This window comes from Ranitomeya imitator, chromosome 5 (assembly GCF_032444005.1).
Source record: "Ranitomeya imitator isolate aRanImi1 chromosome 5, aRanImi1.pri, whole genome shotgun sequence".
Taxonomy (NCBI): Eukaryota; Metazoa; Chordata; class Amphibia; order Anura; family Dendrobatidae; genus Ranitomeya; species Ranitomeya imitator.
This window is the reverse complement of record NC_091286.1, coordinates 597051907-597074936: the sequence shown is the minus strand read 5'-3', so window position 1 is coordinate 597074936 and position 23030 is coordinate 597051907. Positions and strand designations below refer to the sequence as shown.

Genomic DNA, 23030 nt, shown 5'->3' with positions numbered 1-23030 from the left:
TGCTGGATTATGGAGTAGATTGGTTGCTAGGGGCGTGTCTCTGTGCTGGATCATGGAGTAGACTGGTTGCTAGGGCTGTCCTGGATCATGGAGTAGACGTTGCTAGGGGCGTGTCTCTGTGCTGGATCATGGAGTAGACTGGTTGCTAGGGCTGTCCTGGATCATGGAGTAGACGTTGCTAGGGGCGTGCTGCTGTGCTGGATCATGGAGTAGACGTTGCTAGGGGCGTGCTGCTGTGCTGGATCATGGAGTAGACGTTGCTAGGGGCGTGCTGCTGTGCTGGATCATGGAGTAGACGTTGCTAGGGGCGTGCTGCTGTGCTGGATCATGGAGTAGACGTTGCTAGGGGCGTGCTGCTGTGCTGGATCATGGAGTAGACGTTGCTAGGGGCGTGCTGCTGTGCTGGATCATGGGGTAGAATGGTTGCTATGGCGTGCTGCTGTCCTGGATTATGGAGTAGACTGGTTGCTGGGGTGTGCTGCTGTGCTGGATCATGGAGTAGACTGGTTGCTGGGGCCTGCTGCTGTGCTGGATCATGGAGTAGACGTTGCTAGGGGCGTGCTGCTGTGCTGGATCGTGGAGTAGACTGGTTGCTGGGGTGTGCTGGATCATGGAGTAGACATTGCTAGGGGTGTGCTGCTGCCAAGCAAGTACCATCTTTTCTTGGCAGTGGCCCGTACATTGCCTTATGGCATTATATGGCCAAGTGTCTGAATTTGTGAACCCGTCTGATGATTCCATAGGGTTTTACGGTCATGTGAAGTCCACCTGAGTCCACAGATTTACTGGTGACAGTATTGGCCGTCCCCATACTGTTCGTTAATAACTTGCTACCTGACCCCGTGCATTTCATAGTATAGGTCACAGGGATAGACATTTCAAGGGGTTTTCCCACGAATAAAGTATGCTGATCTTAGAATAGTAAAAATTTCCACAAATGGACATGTTAAATAAAATGTTCGTGTGCCGAGATAATCTTATAAATGTGCCCCTGCTATGTACTGTGTAATGGCTGTGTCTGACTGTGCAGGAACATGGTCTGATCATACCACAGCTCCTGGGCAGGGGAGGAAGCAAGAGTATACAGATATTACAGGAGGGGATCACAGCTGCTGGGTTTTGTAAAAAAAAATAAATTACTGTTTGTATAAAAACTTATTTTTCCTCATAGAAAGAATCAGCTGAGATCCTGTGCCGTCCTGTCTCTACACTCTTTTGTGTCCTCCCCTGCCCAGCAGCTGTGGTATGATCAGACCATGTTCCTGCACGGTCAGACACAGCCATTACACAGTACATAGCAGGACACATTTATAAGATTATCTCGGCACAGGAACATTATATGTAATCACATCCAATTGTGGAACTTTTTACTATTCTAAGATCGATTAAATCAAATGTACTTTGCTCGTGGGAAAACCCCTGTAAGCACTTGTGCTCTGGGGTCTCGGATACTACCTGAACACTTGTTGTGAGTGATAGTTACACCATTTTTTTTCTCTCCTCATCTGTATGGGATTCAGGTCATGCCGGTTACATATGATGTGTGGTCTATGACTCCTAGCAGTGAGTGCAGGTGCGGCACTGTACAGGGGCGGCATTCACATGCTCTGCACCTGCATGTCGGGGGCCGGTAATGGCCCCATTATTATAGGGTCGTGGTTCACCGCTCCTCTCATATTGTATTTTATGAAGTAGGGTCTCGTGCTGCACACATGTAGACGGAACCGTTTAATAACTGGTACAAACGTGTAAAGTTTTCAAGTGTCTTCATTGTATAACGAAAGATGTCTCTTTTTAATCTAGTTGTTAAAGGAGTTGTATCAAGTTTGTAAGTTATTTCCTATTTATAAAATAGCAGTCACTTGGGGATTGCTGGGGGGAAGGTTTCCCCGGCTGGGAACCTCTCACTGAATGGAGCGGAGATTGAGCATGCTCCATTCCTTATCTGTGGGTCTGCCGGAGAACAGAGCTGCAGTACCTAAGAATGGCCACTAGACTGCGTACAGGGCTGCAGAAGGATCAGGTACTAGGTGATCGTTGGGGGTGCTGGCTCTCCTACCTTCACTCTTCTAATATTGATCACTTCTCCTGGAGATAATTCATCAGTATCTCAGTGCTTGACCATCCATGGCTTTACTTTCAGAATTTTTGTCCCTTTCCTAGTTGCAGGTTGCACACAGGTATTCATAGCACTTCAACACAGAGTGCTTGGATCATTAAAGGGGGTTTCCACTTTGAGGAAAACGAGCCCCTAGTGCTCTTGTATACAATTGTACACCTGAAATAACAAATGGAACAGACGCTCCCCCTCCCCTGGTCCAGTGTCTGGTCCACGCCGTTGCTTAGATCTGTGTTTTCGCTGCAGCAGCACCAAATCATTGAGCTACGCCGATGTAGATGGTACGAGTCCTTGAGATTATTGATTGGTTGCAGCTGTGGAGCTTGTTGTCTACACCATGCATCACCGCTGCAGCCAAACAACAAAAACAGAGGAGCTGGACCTGGGGAGGGTGCATAACTTCTCTGTTTCTGTCTTATTTCATATATTTGGGTTCAACTTTCTTTAATGTGGAAAACCGCTTTAGCAAGCACCGAGCCTGAGCAAGCAGTGGTTAATTTCGAAAGAGAAAAAAAAAAATTCTCCAAGAACTTCCTCCTCCTTTGCCAAAGCCTTTGCCTTGGATGACTCAGTCAAACATGGTGCCTCCCCTCTGAGTTTCAACATTTCTACTTCTGTGTTCCGCACATAAAAATTATGGAACATACAGTAGGGAAAATAAGTATTTGATACACTGCCGATTTTGCAAGCTTTCCCACCTACAGAGAATGGAGAGGTCTGTAATTTGTATCTTAGGTGCACTTCAACTGTGAGAGACAGAATCTTAAAAATGAAATCCAGAAAATCACATTGTATGATTTTTACATACGGTAATTTTCATTTTGTTGCATGAAATGAGTATTTGATACAATAGAAAAACAGAACTTAATATTTGGTACAGAAACCTTTGTTTGCAATTGTTTTGTTTTGCGGTGTGCACTTCTCATCAGTGCAAAGCGGTAAAACTGATTTGACTGGGTGAGAAGCCTCTGCAAGTGGGTCAAGACAGTAATGTTTTAGGATTGCTTACTTCCAGTAGGGGAAGAATCTATTTGCATATTTAAAATCCCATTGGAGCAGACATGGCCTTCTCCACAAGGAGAAACTTTACCCTTGGACTACCTGTCAGAGGCCTCTCATCCAACCAAATCCATTCTTATACTTGGGACCAATGAGGGGCAAAAACCCTGAAATACGTTTCTGCAAATAAAGTTTCCAGTTTGACTTCTTAGCCTAAAGGTACCGTCACACTCAGCGACGCTGCAGCGATATAGACAACGAGCCGATCGCTGGAGCGTCGCTGTTTAGGTCGCTGTAGAGACGTCAAACACGGCAACAGCAGAACGATGCAGGAGCGATCCTGTGACGTAACGGCGACTCACTTCTCGTTCTCGCTGGTTGTTGGCTCCATGTAAAACGTTGCTGGCGTCATTGCTTTTGCTGTCAAACACGACAATACACGCCGACCTGACGACGAAATAAAGTTCTGGCCTTCTAGCTCCGACCAGCGATATCACAGTGGGATCCAGATCGCTGCTGCGTGTCAAACACAACGAGATCGCTATCCAGGACGCTGCAACGTCACGGATCGTTGTCGTTCTCGTTGTAAAGTTGCTGAGTGTGAAGGTACCATGTGACAAGGCCCTTTTAGAAGGTTGGTATTTACTTTTAGGATTGCCATCCCTAATAAGTGGAACTAGAGTTCCTGTCCCAGAGAAGCTTTGCAATTTTATTTTTCCTTAGGCATACAAGAAAATCACAAATGATTAAAAGTAGAGGAAATAATGGCAGGCACACTATCTAAATAGATGTATGTGCTCAGTGGTAGTGAGCAGCATAAATCCTAGAATACCACAGCACTCAAATCAGTTGATGTGAAATTTAATTGTAAAAGGTGCTGCAATAATTCTGTAGAAGTAGGAAGGCCAATGTTTAGGTCCAGGAACCTTGATCACGCCCAGAGAGGAGGGACAGAGCGGTGTGTGCTGCAGAGAAGCTACAAATCGGCGCTGGAGACCTTGTCCCCACCTATTACACATTAATAATGAAGAGGAGGTGAGCGGACAGCCGCAGGTCTCGCTTCCTTGTGGTTACTAATATGTACCGTTGGAGGGGACAGTGACGTGAGGTCTCGTGTGACACAACCACCCTCCCGAGAGCGCAGGTGCTGACACAGCTGGAACGGCATCGGGGGGAGAGGGGACTATAGGTGTTTTCTATTTTCACGGGGGGCAAACATTCAGATCGAGATGGGGCTGTGCTAGTAGTGGGCAACCCCTTTACGCTTCTTGATATTTCTAGTCTCCAATATTGTCTACAAGGCAGGAGTTAGGAGGCCGCCCATACGCTGATTTAGGCTGACGACCCCATTTCTGTAAGTTAGGGCGACACTAATGTGTATGGGGCTTTTATGGCCTTTCTGATAGCGCTTACTAGAAATGTTACTGGTGAGCGTTCGTTTATAATGGCTGACCTGCGGCCGTTAAGCGACTGTTGATCGGCTACATGGCCTGTTGGGAATACTTCAACAACCATGTTGACAGACAGACGGCACACCCATGTGCAAAGAACGGTTGTTAACATGATCATGTTATGTACAAGTAATCTCGTTGCTCTTGCTGCCACGTCTCCTCTTTGATGTGCTGTCGCGAACATTGATTTTTAATGAAGCAGAGCAAGTGATTGGTTGATTATTGGGAATAAGCGTTTCCTGTGTAAATGCACCCCCGATTCACCAAGGCAGGTGTTCCCACCTATCCTGATGAAGGGGCGTGCTGGAGTCAGACGCTCCTCGCTCATTAAGATTTTGCTCGTTAAATCTTACTCCCGTCAGAGACTGGCGACTTTTCAAGGCAGTTTCCGACAGAATTCTGGCAAAATTGCTTCCGTGAATCGGGGCCACAGCGTATTCCTTTTATTAATTATATGTATGACTGAAACCAATCTGATGTAAAACACAACCACTCATTCATCTAACCCCCCACTATTCCCGTACGTATGAAGATTAAGCAAGTGTGTTCCGATAGAGGAGGATGATGCTGTCAGGTGACTGCTGGCCGCCTACTGTTCCTAAAGATGGAAGGATCAGACATATTAAGTACCAACTGCCCAATCTTTTCCACACACCCCATCCCCAAGAGCGCCAATGTCAGGAGACCCTCGCACACGTTAGATGTTTAGCTGGTCCTGTCAGTCAGTGGGTTTGGCTGATATTAATATATAACGTCTGTGGCCAGCACAACCCTAGCATGAGGGAATGGAAGAATGTGACGGCTTGTGGATAAAGCAGCCAGGGTGCAGCACGAGTACAACTCATCCCCTCCTGTTACAACCTGCTATGAGGGTTTGACAGCCTTGGAAAATACTTTTGCATAACTTTTGTCAGTCTGACTAATCCTTTATCAGATTGGAGGGTATCAAGGTGGAATGTTCTTGTTTTCTTGACTGCACAAAGTTTCCTCGGCTCTGCGTACTTTAAAGCGTTTGTCCTCTACAGGTTTTTTTCTTCCCTCTATCCCCTACAAGATAAACTGCTTTGGGCACATGTTATTCTAAATTTCATTTACTCTGATGCTCTGTAATTGGTCATCCACTCTTTTTGACACTACATCGGAATTGTGCCAGCACTATAGGTCCTGGAGCTTTCTGAGCCTGGGTGCACATTATAACAGTGCTATGCACTAAGCTCTATTTAGGATTTTCTGTTGTAATCCTCCTCAGAGCCCGAAAGGAACCATTCTCTTCAAGAAAGCTGTGTAGCCCCTTAAATAATCTCCGAGAATGATATTGAAAGCTCAGGATCCGGCCATTCAGGTTCCCATTGCCTTCCGCCGTTATCACAGGAGTTTAATAGAAAAGCGTGATTTTTGCTACAAACTACTTACAGCACTATTGCAGTGTATAGAACATGGTTAATGTCCTCTATGGGGCTAAAAAATTAAAGTGTAAAGTAGAACAAGTTTTGATCCGTATAATAATAAAGAAATGTAAAATATAAGCACATTCAGTATCGCCACATTCGTAAAGGTCCGATGCACCAAAGTATATGATTACTAACCGTTTGGGTATGTGCGCACTTTGAGTATTTGCTTGCATAAATTTCTGCAAGGTTTCTGCATCTCTTGGCAGCAAAAATGCGCATTTTTGTACAGCGATGAATGCTTTTTTGATCTAAATAAAGATAGTTAAATAACAATTTGTGATGTAATTTCTTGGTTCAAGACCTTCTTTTTCATTCTGATGCAGTGACATCAGGGTAATGGGATTCGGGGAAAGAGACAATGGCCATAAAGGTCCCCAGGCTGTTAATATCAGCTCACAGCTGTTTGCATACCCTTTACTGGCTACTTTACAGGGGGACCCCCAGGAAAAATTGAAGTGGGGTCCCCCTATAAAATCTAAGTAGCAAAGGCTAGGCAGTCATCTGCGGACTGATGTTAATAACCCAAGAAGGGGCCCCCTCCCAGACTAAAAACATCAACTCTCAGCCACCCCAGAAATGGCAGATCAATATGATGCGCCAAATCTGGTGCTTAGCCCTGGTGCTTTGGCAAGTGGGGTAATAGTTTTTTTTTTGGGGGGGGGGGTTGTCATCTTTGTATTGTCAGGTGACATCAAGCCCAGAGGTTAGTAATGGAGAGGCGTATATAAGACGCGCCCATTACTAGCCCCATAGTTGTATTATAAATCACACCCAGAATAAAGTCATCGTTATCAATGACAGCAGACGCAGCCTGATGGGAGTAGCAGACTCTCATCAGCCAACGCCGATGACTTGGGGTAAGCTTTTACCGCGGGTCACAGTCACAGCTGTGTGGTCACGCTGACAGACAATAACAATGTTACTGGCTTTAGCATTACCGCCAGTGTTTCCCACTCGGTCACACCGATGACAATGTGGGAAACTCCATAGGAAGTCCATAAAAACGCAACCAAAAACTCAGCAAATCCACAAACCTTTTTATACCTGCATTTTTGCTGCAGATTTGACTGACTTAATTGACGTCTTTGGGTGAAAAGCGGTAAAAATCCCCAAAGAATTGACATGCTGCAGAAGAAAACGCACTGCAAATCCTCAGAGCAAAATGACTGATCGTGTGCATAACACTTCAGGATTGTCATTGAATTAGCTGGCATAAGGATTCCATAGTATTTTTTGGATCATTTCCACTTGGAAAAAACAACGCAAAAACGCACCATGTGCACACAGCCTTACAATAAATATTGAGACTCCCATTTTATTTTTTTATTTTTTTTGTTACCGCAACCCCCATAAATACGGTAATTCAAAAGAAGCTTAAATAATATATTCCACAATGGTATCAATAACATCTTGGTACTGATTGTAGCTTGTTACCTGCACTGACCAGGATAATCGTGTCATTTTTATGACACCATAAAAGCAAAATCCACCAAACAATTGATGGCAGAACTGCATTTTTTTCCTCCCCACATTTTACCCTACTTAGAATTTATCTTATTTCCCAGTACATTATATGGTAATATGTACTCGAGCGTTACTCCAAACTACCACTTATCCTGCCCAACAACCAATCCTTAATACTGCGATGTCAGTGGGAAAAGAAAAAACATAATGGCCCTCGGAAATGGTGGGAAAAAAAAAACAAAAGGGCAAAAATAAAAATTGGCTGCGACAGGAAAGGGTTGCAGATTTTTACATTATCAAATGATATCAAGTTGTCAGTCAGCCAGTGACCAGTTGGATTGTACGGTTTTAGAGACCATCTTATGTAGTTTCTGGATACTATTATGCCAGCAGATAAAGCACCAGCAGCATAGGAGTCCATGTTAGGGACTGTGCCTGTAATGACTGTCATCACCGTCTGCTTATCCATGAGGCAAAGTTCACTGCGTGTCACTGATCTACTGCAGCGCCATACAAGTGAATGGGACGCATTGCTTCCCGGAGGGTACCGCGACAATCAGGTTGCAAGTAATCTGACACAGTTGGGGTTTTTGTGCCTTGCATGTCACAGTGCCCTTGGGGAAACAATATGACCCCATTCACTTGTATTGTACTGCAGTGTAAAATTCTGACTGCATTACATGTGTTGCACCCAAAGTTTCTGGGTAGTCCCAGTGTAAAGGGGTTCACTCATCAGACATTAGTGGCACTCCGATGTTTTTTTTTTTTTCCCCCTAGGTAGCCGTGCGGAAGCCAACAGTGTGCAAACTGGCACCGATGCCACTGAATCACTGCGAGTCACAGGGGCTGGCGCCAAACTATCCTTTCTTAACCCTTCTAATTTTTATTCCCAATGTCAGTAATGCTACTTAGCAATATGCTGTGTTTGTAATTTATGTGTCTTTTTATTATACCTGTCATTTTTTTTTTTATTACTTTAGGTGGTTCGCTGGATTTTGAAAACTGAAAGATTTGATGTGGCGAAGGTATGGAAATATATTACCTATGACTTGTAGTAGACTTATGTAGTTGCAATGTGTTTATTAGTACACACACACACACACACACACACACACACGGTACAGACAAAAGTTTGGACACACCTTCTCATTTAAAGATTTTTCTGTATTTTCATAGTCCTACTGAATAGACTGTTAGAATTTAAATTATGACAAGAAAACAGCAGCTAAATAAAGAAAAACGAGTGGCCATCATTACTTTTAAGAAATGAAGGTCAGTCAGTCTGAAAAATTGGGAACACTTTGAAAGTGTCCCCAAGTGCAGTTGCAAAACCCCTTCAAGCGCTACAAAGAAACTGGCTCACATGAGGAGCGCCCCAGGAAAGGAAGACCAAGAGTCACCTCTGCTTCTGAGGATAAGTTTATCCGAGTCACCAGCCTCCGAAATCGCAGGTTAACAGCAGCTCAGATTAGAGACCAGGTCAATGCCACACAGAGTTGTAGCAGCAGACACATCTCTACAAAAACTGTTAAGAGGAGACTTTGTGCAGCAGACCTTCAGGGTAAAATAGCTGCTAGGAAACCACTGCTAAGGACAGGCAACAAGCAGAAGAGACTTGTTTGGGCTAAAGAACACAAGGAATGGACATTAGACCAGTGGAAATCTGTGCTTTGGTCTGATGAGTCCAAATTTGAGATCTTTGGTTCCAACCACCGTGTCTTTGTGCGACACAGAAAAGGTGAACGGATGGACTCTACGTGCCTGGTTCCCACCGTGAAGCATGGAGGAGGAGGTGTGATGGTGTGGGGGTGCTTTGCTGGTGACACTGTTGGGAATTTATTCGAAATTGAAGGCATACTGAACCAGCATGGCTATCATAGCTTCTTGCAACGGCATGCTATTCCATCCGGTTTGCTTTTAGTTGGACCATCATTTATTTTTCAACTGGACAATGACCCCAAACACATCTCCAGGCTGTGTAAGGGCTATTTGACCAAGAAGGAGAGTGATGGGGTGCTATGCCAGATGACCTGGCCTCCACAGTCACCAGACCTGAAACCAATCAAGATGGTTTGGGGTGAGCTGGACCTCAGGGTGAAGGCAAAAGGGCCAACAAGTGCTAAGCATCTCTGGGAACTCCTTCAAGATTGTTGGAAGACCATTCCCAGTGACTACCTCTTGAAGCTCATCAAGAGAATGCCAAGAGTGTGCAAAGCAGTCATCAAAGCAAAAGGTGGCTACTTTGAAGTACCTAGAATATAAGACATATTTCTCTAGTCACCTTCCACGACGGCATATGGAGGTTGTCTCTTTGCCCTAATGGGGAGCAGGAAATACAGAGAGGTTAAAAGGACCTCCCACCTCCCAGTGTCTTTCCTGTTCCCCATGGGACAGGGAGAGGTGTTCCATGTGCTGTAGTGGCCGGCGACTGCAGTACTTCGTACAGGCTTTGCCTGTTAAAGCCGGGCAGCTGGCGGTTGCTTCGTGCCCCCTCCTGTGCTGCTCCTGTCGTCCTACGTGCAGGTACCTCGGGACCCCTTCCCGGCCTTCTCGCGCCCCCACGAGGGCAAAGCAGGCCTGGGATCCCCGGCCGGGTTCCTCCCTGAGCTTCCCGGCGTTCTCCCCCTCCATTCTGTCAGCTCGGCGTTCCGGAAGTGACGTCAGCGGTCGCGGGCACGTCACTTTCGGTTTTTCGGATTCCCTGAAGCCGGTACTTCCGGATTCGCCGGCTGGCGTGTCGGGCCTGATGGCGTCCCTCACATGGATCCTGGAAGGTGAGGGGGAACGTATGATTGCTGGAGGCAGGTGCTGGGACGGCGCCCATAAAATCCTGCTGAATCACCACTGAGGTAAGGCTATTTCCTCAGTATGGATGGTTCTTTGTGCCCTGCGTCTGCGCAGCCCAGCGCTACCCCTGCTACAGTGAGTGTTTGCAGGAATGGGATCCGGGAGGTAGTACCCTTAGGGGGTTAGTTGTCCTCACTCCTCTCTCCCTTTCTATTTCAGGAAGAAAAGTCTGACCCTAAAGCCGCCTATAAAAAGAAGTGCCCAGTCTGTACTGTTAAATTCCCTCTTAACTTGGATAAAAAATTCTGCCAGCCATGCACTGACAGGATTATAAAAGCTGAGCAACCATCTCTGCTAGATGAAATTCGCTCTCTTGTAAAACAGGAGATACAATCTTCCTTGGCAGCTTTTACTCCTCCACCTCCACCTCCGCCACCACATTCCCCAGCTAAAAAGAGGAAAATTCAGGTTGTTGAATCTGATACTGATTCAGACCTCTCTCATACCTCATCCGTCGGCTGGGAAGATCCAGTATCGCCTAAGGCTTAGGTCAGAAACCTCAAGAGGCGAGATATTAGATTCACTCCCTGTTCTGCATAGGGCTACTGGGTTTCTGGCGGACGCTTCTCTAGAATGTTAGAGTTGCCGCCATATCCCTTGTGCTTTCCAACTCTGCCAGAAGAGCCCTCTGGCTTAAAATATGGAGCGGTGATATCACCTCTAAAGCCAAGTTGTGTGCCATACCCTTTAAGGGAGATTATGTTTTCGGTCCGGCCTTAGATAACATTCTTGACAAGGCTACCGACAAGAAAAAGGCGCTCCCGGACTAAAAACAACCTAGGAAACGTTTTTTTCGTGGCACACAGTTTCAGCCCTCTCAAGCGAGAGGTAAAGGCAAAACCGGCAGATGGAGCTACGCAAAGGGTAGAGGGAAAAATATTTTTGTCCCACCATAGCAGCAGCAGCAGTCCCAACCGGACAAACAGTGACTCCGACCTGGTGGTGGGAAGACTCTCAAAATATGTGGGTCAGTGGGAAAATATCACCAGTTCCCACTGGGTTCTCAATGTTATCAAGTAGGGCCTATTAATAGAGTTAATTTCTTCCCCTCCTCAGGGTCTAAAAATTACTACCCTTCCAACATCAAGAGATCACAGTTTGTTGACATTAGGTCTCAGAGATCTTATGAGGTCAAACGTGATTTCCCCAGTTCCACAATCGGAATGGGGAAAAGGACATTATTCCCGACTATTCCTGGTACCCAAACCTTCAGGGGATGTCCGTATTATAAACCTGAAGAGTCTAAATCAACATGTGAAATATCGCAATTTCAAGATGGAATCTGTAAAATCTGCAATTCCTCTGATAGGACATCACTCCTTTATGGCAACCATCGACCTAAAGGATGCATATTTTCACATTCCTATTCACCCGAAACACAGAAAATATCTCAGGTTTGTGATACAGGGGAGTCATCAAGTGGAGCACTATCAGTTTGGAGTCCTTTCCTTCGGCATTTACTCAGCACCGAGGGTGTTCTCCAAGATAATGGCAGAGGTGGTGTCATTTATCCAGAAGGTGTCTGTATAGTGCCCTATCTGGACGATCTCCTGATGGTAGCTTCCACCCAGATAACCCTGATATCCCATGTGTCAACCACCTTAGAGATGTTGAGGTCTCTAGGTTGGATTCCAAATATAAAAAATCCCAGCTTCAACCAGGAGATTCAAAAACCAGGAGATTTCTGGGAGTGATTCTGGACTCGGCAAAACAGATGTCCTTTCTTCCAGACGATCACAGACTACCATTAGTAGCAAAGATCAGGAAATTCTTTCGAGAAGGAAGTCACTCTTAGGCTCCATGACAGCCTGCATACAGTCGGTGGCTTGGGCTCAAGCTCACTCAAGAATCCTTCAAGCCCACATTCTCAACAATTGGGATGGTCGCCCTGGCACTCTAACCAAAAGGGTCCACACACTGGGGCGAGTGAAAGCATCCTTAACATGGTGGATGAATTCCAGAAACCTCCTGAAGGGTGTGAGTTGGATTCAGTTTCCACTAACCACGATCAAGTCAGATGCCAGCAAGAGGGGCTGGGGAGCCATAATAAACCATATTCCTTACCAAGGTCTTTGGAACCAGTCAATCAGCGAGAAATCGTCAAATATAAGAGAGCTCAAAGCTGTGGAAGAGGCCCTGTTAGCAACAAGTCATCAGATTTCTGGACAACATGTTCAGATATATTCAGACAACATGACCACGGTGGCTCACATCAAGCACCAGGGCAGTACAAAATTCCTCACCTTATAGAAGATCTCCGCTCGAATTTTTTGTTGGGCCGAAAAACACTTACTGTCCCTGACGGCAATTCCACCTGAAAGGTGCTGCAAATATTCAGGCAGATTACCTGAGTCGCCAGGATGAATGGAGCCTGGATCTTCAAATGTTCAACATGCTAGTACACAACTGGGGTCTTCCAGGTGTTGACCTCTTTGCCTCTCACCAGAACGCAAAAGTCGAAACCTTTTTTTCCTTGAACCCAAGAGGCAATCCCAGAGGAGTAGATGCCTTAGTCCAAGATTGGCATTTTCATCTAGTCTACACATTTCCACCAATCCCAATTCTTGCAAAGGTTCTATGGAAGATACGGATAGAAAGGACTCCGACTATTTTGATAGCTCCATTTTATGGCCCAAAAGAAGTTGGTTCAACTTAATCATCCAACTACAAGTGGACGAGCCGGTAATGTTACCACTAAAGGACAATCTCCTCTCTCAGGGTCCCATTCTCCACTCAGACCCTCAGAGATGGAACTTAGCGGCGTGGTTACTGAAGCCCAGGTATTGAAAGCAAAGGGGTTATCGAACCCTGTCATAGCTACTCTCCAAAAATCGAGAAAGCCAGTAACCAACGCCATCTACAATAAAATCTGGAAAAAGTTTTCATCGTTTTGTCTGCCTAACCTTCCAGACCCTCTCAAGCTAAATATACCTCACATATTAGATTTTTTGCAAAAAGGCTTGGAGATGGGTTTTAGACCCAGTACTCTCAAAGTCCAGGTCTCTGCACTTAGCTCTGTTTTTGATCAAGATCTAGCAGGTCATCGCTGGATCAAAAGGTTTATGACATCAGCAACTAGAATGAATCCTAGAAAACAGATCATAGTTCACCCATGGGATCTCAATGTGGTGCTCCAAGGTCTTACAAGTCCACCTTTTGAACCTTTGTCTTCCTGTTCTCCGCAAAATCTTGCCTATAAAACTGTGTTTTTGGTAGCCATAACTTCGGCTAGAAGAGTGGATGAATTACAGGTCTTATCTATAAGAAAGCCTTATCTTCTAGTGAGAGATGATTCAATAATGCTTCGTCTTGATCCTTCTTTTCTTCCAAAAGTTGTCTCTGAATTTCATCGTTCCCAAGAGATCGTTCTACCGACCTTTTGCCATAAACCTGCAAACTTGGAAGAAAGAAAATTCTGCACTCTAGATGTCCGGCGTATTCTGTTACAATACTTAGATCAGACCCGTGCTCTCAGAATTGATCATAACCTCTTTGTCCATCTCTCAGGACAAAATAAGGGGAAAAAAGTAGCTAAAAGCACCATCCCTACATGGATCAAAACAGCTATAACGGAAGCCTACCTTGCTCAAAACAAACTACCTCCAGTAGGGATCAAGACCCATTCAACCAGATCTACATCAGTTTCCTGGGCAGGCGCATCTCCGGAGCAGATCTGCAGGGCAGCAACGTGGTCTTCACTCCATACCTTCTCTAAGCATTATAGATTAGATGTATTGTCCAATAAGGACTTAGTCTTCAGCCGTAAAGTTCTCCAGGCCGTTGTCCCTCCCTAGCGTCAAATTAGTTGGTATTCCTCCATATGCCGTCGTGGAAGGTGACTAGAGAAAATAGAATTAATCTTACCGGTAATTTGGTTTCTAGGAACCTTCCACGACGGCGCTAATTTCCCACCCGATACATATTCCTGGACTAGTTCTGGGATTCAGAAGGTAAACCGGTGCTATGGTCTCAATTGTAAGTCACTGGCAAGTGGGAGGAGGAAGGTCCTTTTAACCTCTCTGTATTTCCTGTTCCCCATTAGGGCAAAGAGACAACCTCCATATGCCATCGTGGAAGGTTCCTAGAAACCGAATTACCGGTAAGGCTACGTTCACACTAGCGTTGCGCCGCCCTGCGTCGGCGACGCGACGCACGGAAAAACGCGCGCAAAAACGCGCGCGTTTTGCGACGCGTGCGTCGTTTTTTGACGAAATCGGACGCAAGAAAAATGCAACTTGTAGCGTTTTCTTGCGTCCGACGCTAGCGTCTAAAACGACGCACGTGTCGGAAAACGCGTGCAAAAAGACGCACGCGTCCCCTATGTTAAACATAGGGGCGCTGCGTCGCCGACGCAACAGCGACGCGACGCTAATGTGAACGTAGCCTAAGAATAATTCTATTTTTCAGTTGTTTCACACTTTAAGTATATAATTCCACATGTGTTAAATCATAGTTTTGATGCCTTCAGTGTGAATGTACAATTTTCATAGTCAAGAAAATACAGAAAAATCTTTAAATGAGAACATGTGTCCAAACTTTTGGTCTATGGGTCAAGGAAAAAAAATCAGACCGCACTCAGATGGCATAATGGAGAAACTTTCTTTTCTCTTCCGCCTCCGAGAAAATGAGATCCCACGCTGATCAGAGTCTGATTACCATAACCAGACTGATTTTCTCGGAGGGAGAAAAAAAATAAATGGTCGTCTGCCTTACAATAGAAGGTGGTAAGGAGGCCGGGGGTATTTTGAGATGTGATGGGGCAATGGGTATAAGTCTGTGAAAGAGAAAGGCACAAAGGGGCAGTTGTGAGGCAGAGGATCGATGAGAATAACACTGCAGATATGGGCAAAATAAAATGGCATTTTCTGATTTTAAGGTTTTTCCATTATTTTAGCCCAATGTCAGACATGGGATCAAACAATAAGGAGATATAATAATAATAGTAATCTTTATTTTTATATAGCGCTAACATATTCCGCAGCGCTTTACAGTTTGAACACATTATCATCACTGTCTCCGGTGGGGCTCACAATCTAAATTCCCTATCAGTATGTCTTTGGAATGTGGGAGGAAACCGGAGTACCCGGAAGGAAACCCACGCAAACACAGGGAGAACATACAAACTCTTTGCAGATGTTGTCCTGAGTGGGATTAGAACCCAGGATTCCAGCGCTGCAAGGCTGCTGTGCTAACCACTGCGCTATATATATATATATATATATATATATATATATATATATATATATATATATATATATATATATATATATATATATATATATATATATATATATATATATTTATATTTAGCTATTGAACCCGTTCTACGCCCGGGTGGCGAGCATTTATATTGGTATATGGTCTCCATCATGTGCTGCTGCCATCCTGCGCCCGTTCTGTCATGTGCTGCTGCCATCCTGCGCCCGTTCTGTCATGTGCTGCTGCCATCCTGCGCCCGTTCTGTCATGTGCTGCTGCCATCCTGCGCCCGTTCTGTCATGAGCTGCTGCCATCCTGCGCCCGTTCTGTCATGCGCTGCTGCCATCCTGCGCCCGTTCTGTCATGCGCTGCTGCCATCCTGCGCCCGTTCTGTCATGCGCTGCTGCCATCCTGCGCCCGTTCTGTCATGTGCTGCTCCCATCCTGCCCCACTATTGTATTATATGCCCCCGTATGCTGCTGCCATATAAAAAAAAAAAAAAAAATACCATACTCACCTATCGTCCGGCTCCACTGCAGGTGTGTCTTCAAGAAAATGGCGCCGATTCCGGCAGCAGGAGTCGGCACCTGCGCAGTCCGCGCTTTCCGGCGCCATTTTCTTGAACACACACTCCGGCTCCTCTGCCTGTGACTGGACTCTGTCACAGCAGAGGAGCCGGGAGACGGAGCCGCACGCAGCGCTGGAACGGAGGACAGGTGAATATACTTACCCTCCCTCCTGGCGCGTCCACGGTCCCTGACTCTCCGGTGGAGATCGCGGTATGCGTTCAGTGCTTACGCATACCGCGATCTCCTATAAAGGCTTCGGACAGAGTGACGCTCCCAGCGTTATATTATAATATATATATATATATATATATATATATATATATATATATATATATATATATATATATATAGTAAGTGTTTTTTTTTTTTAGGCACTGAAAGTTGTATCCCACTATGTTGTAACTTGCAGGTCCTGGGTTTTTGTTGGTTACAATTAAGATCACATTAGTTACAGAGATTGGCCTAAGTGTTTGAGTGTGTGCACCTTAAAGGTGTTTTCCCCATCTCCAAGATCGTATTCCAATATGTAGTAAATGTAATAATATCATAAAATACCTCCAATTAGAAATGTTGTACAGTTCTTCTGATTCTCTATGTTGCTTACCCTATGTGCAGGGCATTGCAGTAACTTAAGGTACCTTCACACATAACGATGTCGTTAATGATATCGTTGCAACGTCACTCTTTTTTGTGACGTAGCAACGATCCCGCTAACGATCTCGTTATGTGTGACAGCGACCAACGATCAGGCCCCTGCTGGGAGATTGTTGGTCGCTGTGGAATGATCAGGACCTTTTTTTAGTCGCTGATCACCCGCTGTCATCGCTGGATGGGCGTGTGTGACGCCGATCCAGCGGACGTGACAGACATCGGAATGTGAGTATGTACTGTTTTTTTTTTAACTTTTACAATGGTAATCAGGGTAAATATTGGGTTACTAAGCGCGGCCCTGCGCTTAGTAACCCGATGTTTACCCTGGTTACCCGGGGACTTCGGCATCGTTGAAGACAGTTTCAACGATGCCGAAGTCTATCCCCGGATCGTTGGTCGCTGGAGAGAGCTGTCTGTGTGACAGCTCCCCAGCGACCACACAACGACTTACCAACGATCACGGCCAGGTCGTATCGCTGGTCGTGATCGTTGGTAAGTCGTTTAGTGTAACGGTACCTTAAGGTATCCATGATTATGTCCCCTGATACATAGTAGCAGTTAGTCAGCTAGCTGTTAGTGATCATAACCATGGATACATAAGATACTGCAATGCCCTTCTCATGGGGTAAGCGGCATAGTGAATCAGAAGAACTGTACAACATTTCTATCTGGAGGCATTTGCTATTATTATTACATCTACTACATATTGGGATATGATCTTGGAGTTGGAAATACCCCAACTTTGATAATGTGTAATTCAGCAATTTTTTGTCAATTTTGATTACTTTTTCGTATGGACATTATGAAAGTAGATCACTGAAATAGCAGAGTACATGCCTATAAGTGACATGCTTGGAATATTTTTTCTGTATTTCTCAATTAGATGTGGTAAAAGATTTTTGCATCACACTTCCTTCTTCCTTATGTTTCTGGCCACATAGCATGAAACTTTTCTTAGAACCGCGTTAAGCAATCTGAAAAGCTCCGTCCAGGAGAATGAGACAGTACATGAACGGCACCAGCCATTGGGAAACCTAAAGCAGCACGATCTTAAGAAAATGTCCTATTGTTTACATCAGGTGTTTGTTTAAAGAAAATGGATTTTTAAACATTTTTATCACTGGATTTTTTTACATATCTCAATCTGCATTAAAAATTAAAAACTGAACTTTTGTCGTTTTCGCACTGGTCAGTGTGGCTTACTTCCTGTATCAGGAAACAACACATGTACCTAAAGACACAACTGTCCGATCCTGACCCCACTTTTTCTCTTGAAATATGTATTATGAGTGTGTGGTCATTGTGAAGGGAAAAGGGTCAGGTGTGTCGTCTATTGTAATTGGTGGATGTTGTGCTATCAGCTGGGCATAGAGGTGTTACGTGTCATTGTTACCCTGCCTCTGATGAAAACTTCCTGAAAGGATCGGGAGTGTACTTAATTAAAAGCCCTAGTGGTAAGTGTGAAAATTGCAAGATACCAAATTTTTTTCTTTTTTATTACAAAGGCCAGGGGGTGGGCAATTATTTTTCCCAAGGGGCCACATGAGTCCAAAGCGTTTGATACCGTGCCGCACAAGAGGTTGGTACACAAAATGAGAATGCTTGGTCTGGGGGAACATGTGTGTAAATGGGTTAGTAACTGGCTTAGTGATAGAAAGCAGAGGGTGGTTATAAATGGTATAGTCTCTAACTGGGTCGCTGTGACCAGTGGGGTACCGCAGGGGTCAGTATTGGGACCTGTTCTCTTCAACATATTCATTAATGATCTGGTAGAAGGTTTACACAGTAAAATATCGATATTTGCAGATGATACAAAACTATGTAAAGCAGTTAATACAAGAGAAGATAGTATTCTGCTACAGATGGATCTGGATAAGTTGGAAACTTGGGCTGAAAGGTGGCAGATGAGGTTTAACAATGATAAATGTAAGGTTATACACATGGGAAGAGGGAATCAATATCACCATTACACACTGAACGGGAAACCACTGGGTAAATCTGACAGGGAGAAGGACTTGGGGATCCTAGTTAATGATAAACTTACCTGGAGCAGCCAGTGCCAGGCAGCAGCTGCCAAGGCAAACAGGATCATGGGGTGCATTAAAAGAGGTCTGGATACACATGATGAGAGCATTATACTGCCTCTGTACAAATCCCTAGTTAGACCGCACATGGAGTACTGTGTCCAGTTTTGGGCACCGGTGCTCAGGAAGGATAAAATGGAACTAGAGAGAGTACAAAGGAGGGCAACAAAATTAATAAAGGGGATGGGAGAACTACAATACCCAGATAGATTAGCGAAATTAGGATTATTTAGTCTAGAAAAAAGACGACTGAGGGGCGATCTAATAACCATGTATAAGTATATAAGGGGACAATACAAATATCTCGCTGAGGATCTGTTTATACCAAGGAAGGTGACGGGCACAAGGGGGCATTCTTTGCGTCTGGAGGAGAGAAGGTTTTTCCACCAACATAGAAGAGGATTCTTTACTGTTAGGGCAGTGAGAATCTGGAATTGCTTGCCTGAGGAGGTGGTGATGGCGAACTCAGTCGAGGGGTTCAAGAGAGGCCTGGATGTCTTCCTGGAGCAGAACAATATTGTATCATACAATTATTAGGTTCTGTAGAAGGACGTAGATCTGGGTATTTATTATGATGGAATATAGGCTGAACTGGATGGACAAATGTCTTTTTTCGGCCTTACTAACTATGTTACTATGTTACTATGTTACTATGAGTCTGTGACTGTTGTGGAGAGCTGAACCAATAGGCCGAAAATAATTCTGCTCAATATTAAAATTAATATATTATAATTATTATATTATTATTATTATTATTATTATTATTTATTGTTATAGCGCCATTTATTCCATGGCGCTTTACATGTGAGGAGGGGTATACATAAAAACAAGTACAATAATCTTGAACAATACAAGTCATAACTGGTACAGGAGGAATGAGGACCCTGCCCGCGAAGGCTCACAATCTACAAGGGATGGGTGAGAATACAGTAGGTGAGGGTAGAGATGGTCAGGCAGCGGTTTGGTCGATCGGTGGTTACTGCAGGTTGTAGGCTTGTCGGAAAAGGTGGGTCTTCAGGTTCTTTTTGAAGGTTTCAATGGTAGGCGAGAGTCTGATGTGTTGTGGTAGAGGGTTCCAGAGTAGGGGTGATACGCGAGAGAAATCTTGTATATGATTGTGGGAAGAGGAGATAAGAGGGGAGTAGAGTAGGAGATCTTGTGAGGATCGGAGGTTGCGTGTAGGTAAGTACCGGGAGACGAGGTCACAGATGTATGGAGGAGACAGGTTGTGGATGGCTTTGTACGTCATGGTTAGGGTTTTGTACTGGAGTCTCTGGGTAACAGGGAGCCAGTGAAGGGATTGACAGAGGGGAGAGGCCGGGGAATAGCGGGGGGACAGGTGGATTAGTCGGGCAGCAGAGTTTAGAATAGATTGGAGGGGTGCGAGAGTGTTAGAGGGGAGGCCACAGAGCAGGAGGTTGCAGTAGTCAAGGCGAGAGATGATGAGGGCATGGACTAGGGTTTTTGCAGATTCATGGTTGAGGAATGAACGGATTCGTGAAATATTTTTGAGTTGAAGTCGGCAGGAAGTGGAAAGGGCTTGGATATGTGGTTTGAAGGAGAGATCAGCGTCAAGGATTACCCCGAGGCAGCGAGCTTGTGGGACTGGGGAGAGTGGGCAGCCATTTACTGTAATGGATAGGTTCGTTGGGGGGGGTCGCGTGAGATGGGGGAAAGATGATGAATTCTGTTTTGTCCATGTTAAGTTTCAGAAATCTAGCGGAGAAGAAGGATAAAATAGTGGACAGACATTGAGGGATTCTGGTTAGAAGGGAGGTGATATCTGGTCCAGAGATGTAGATCTGTGTGTCATCAGCATAGAGGTGATACTGAAAGCCGTGAGATTCTATGAGCTGTCCCAGGCCAAAGGTATAAATGGAGAATGGCCGCACATGAGGCTCCATACTTTATAATGACCGCACATGAGGCTCCATACTGTATAATGACCGCACATGACGCTCCATACTGTATAATGGCCACACATGATGTTCCATACTGTATAATAGCCGCACATGATGCTCCATACTGTATAATGACTGCACATCATGCTCCATACTGTATAATGACCGCACATGATGCTCCATAGTGTATAATGACTGCACATGATGCTCCATACTGTATAATGACCGCACATCATGCTCCATATTGTATAATGACCACACATGATGCTCCATAGTGTATAATGACCACACATGATGCTCCTTACTGTATAATGACCACACATGATGCTCCATAGTGTATAATGACCGCACATGATGCTCCATACTGTATAATGGCCGCATATGATGCTCAATAATACTGTATAATGACCGCACATGATGCTCAATAATACTGTATAATGGCCACACATGATGCTCCTTACGGTATATTGGCCGCACATGATAATGGCCACACATAGCTACTCCTACACACGCGGCTGCGCTCCGTAAACTTTGCATACACGGCTCCGCTCCGTACACACGGCTCCACTCCATACATCTCATACACACACGGCTCCGCTCCGTACACATTCAGCTCCGCTCCATACACCTCATACACGGCTCTGCTCCATACACCTCATACACACACGGCTCTGCTCCATACACCTCATACACACACTGCTCTGCTCCATACACCTCATACACGGCTCCGCTCCATACACCTCATACACACACGGCTCCGCTCCATACATCTCGTACACACGGCACTACTCCGTACACCGTGACCTCATACACACACCGCTCCGCTCCATACACATTGCACACACTGCTCCGCATACCCTGCACACACACAGCTCCGCTGCGTACACCTCATACACATACGGCTCCTCTCCATACATCTCGTACACACACGGCACTATTCCGTACACCTCGTACACACGTGGCAGTGCTCCGTACACCTCGTACACACGTGGCAGTGCTTCGTACACACGTGGCAGTGCTCCGTACACCTCGTACACACGTGGCAGTGCTCCGTACACCTCGTACACACGTGGCAGTGCTTCGTACACACGTGGCAGTGCTCCGTACACCTCGTACACACGCGGCAGTGCTCCGTACACCTCGTACACACGCGGCTGCGCTCCGTACACCTCGTACACACGCGGCTGCGCTCCGTACACCTCGTACACACGCGGCTGCGCTCCGTACACCTCATGTACACACGCGGCTGCGCTCCGTACACCTCATGTACACACGCGGCTGCGCTCCGTACACCTCATGTACACACGCGGCTGCGCTCCGTACACCTCATGTACACACGCGGCTGCGCTCCGTACACCTCATGTACACACGCGGCTGCGCTCCGTACACCTCATGTACACACGCGGCTGCGCTCCGTACACCTCATGTACACACGCGGCTGCGCTCCGTACACCTCATGTACACACGCGGCTGCGCTCCGTACACCTCATGTACACACGCGGCTGCGCTCCGTACACCTCATGTACACACGCGGCTGCGCTCCGTACACCTCATGTACACACGCGGCTGCGCTCCGTACACCTCATGTACACACGCGGCTGCGCTCCGTACACCTCATGTACACACGCGGCTGCGCTCCGTACACCTCATGTACACACGCGGCTGCGCTCCGTACACCTCATGTACACACGCGGCTGCGCTCCGTACACCTCATGTACACACGCGGCTGCGCTCCGTACACCTCATGTACACACGCGGCTGCGCTCCGTACACCTCATGTACACACGCGGCTGCGCTCCGTACACCTCATGTACACACGCGGCTGCGCTCCGTACACCTCATGTACACACGCGGCTGCGCTCCGTACACCTCATGTACACACGCGGCTGCGCTCCGTACACCTCATGTACACACGCGGCTGCGCTCCGTACACCTCATGTACACACGCGGCTGCGCTCCGTACACCTCATGTACACACGCGGCTGCGCTCCGTACACCTCATGTACACACGCGGCTGCGCTCCGTACACCTCATGTACACACGCGGCTGCGCTCCGTACACCTCATGTACACACGCGGCTGCGCTCCGTACACCTCATGTACACACGCGGCTGCGCTCCGTACACCTCATGTACACACGCGGCTGCGCTCCGTACACCTCATGTACACACGCGGCTGCGCTCCGTACACCTCATGTACACACGCGGCTGCGCTCCGTACACCTCATGTACACACGCGGCTGCGCTCCGTACACCTCATGTACACACGCGGCTGCGCTCCGTACACCTCATGTACAC

The 23030-nt window shown here is 46.1% G+C and overlaps 1 protein-coding gene across 2 annotated transcripts in view; it reads left to right on the top strand.

Annotated features, from left to right (window-relative positions):
- NCK1 (NCK adaptor protein 1) overlaps positions 1-23030 on the top strand; it is a 167096-nt gene that overhangs the window by 66038 nt on the left and 78028 nt on the right. For both annotated transcript variants that reach the window (XM_069727948.1, XM_069727949.1), the window contains one exon: positions 8465-8509. The gene's annotated coding sequence lies outside the window, so the exon portion shown is untranslated. The remainder of the gene's footprint in view (positions 1-8464; positions 8510-23030) is intronic.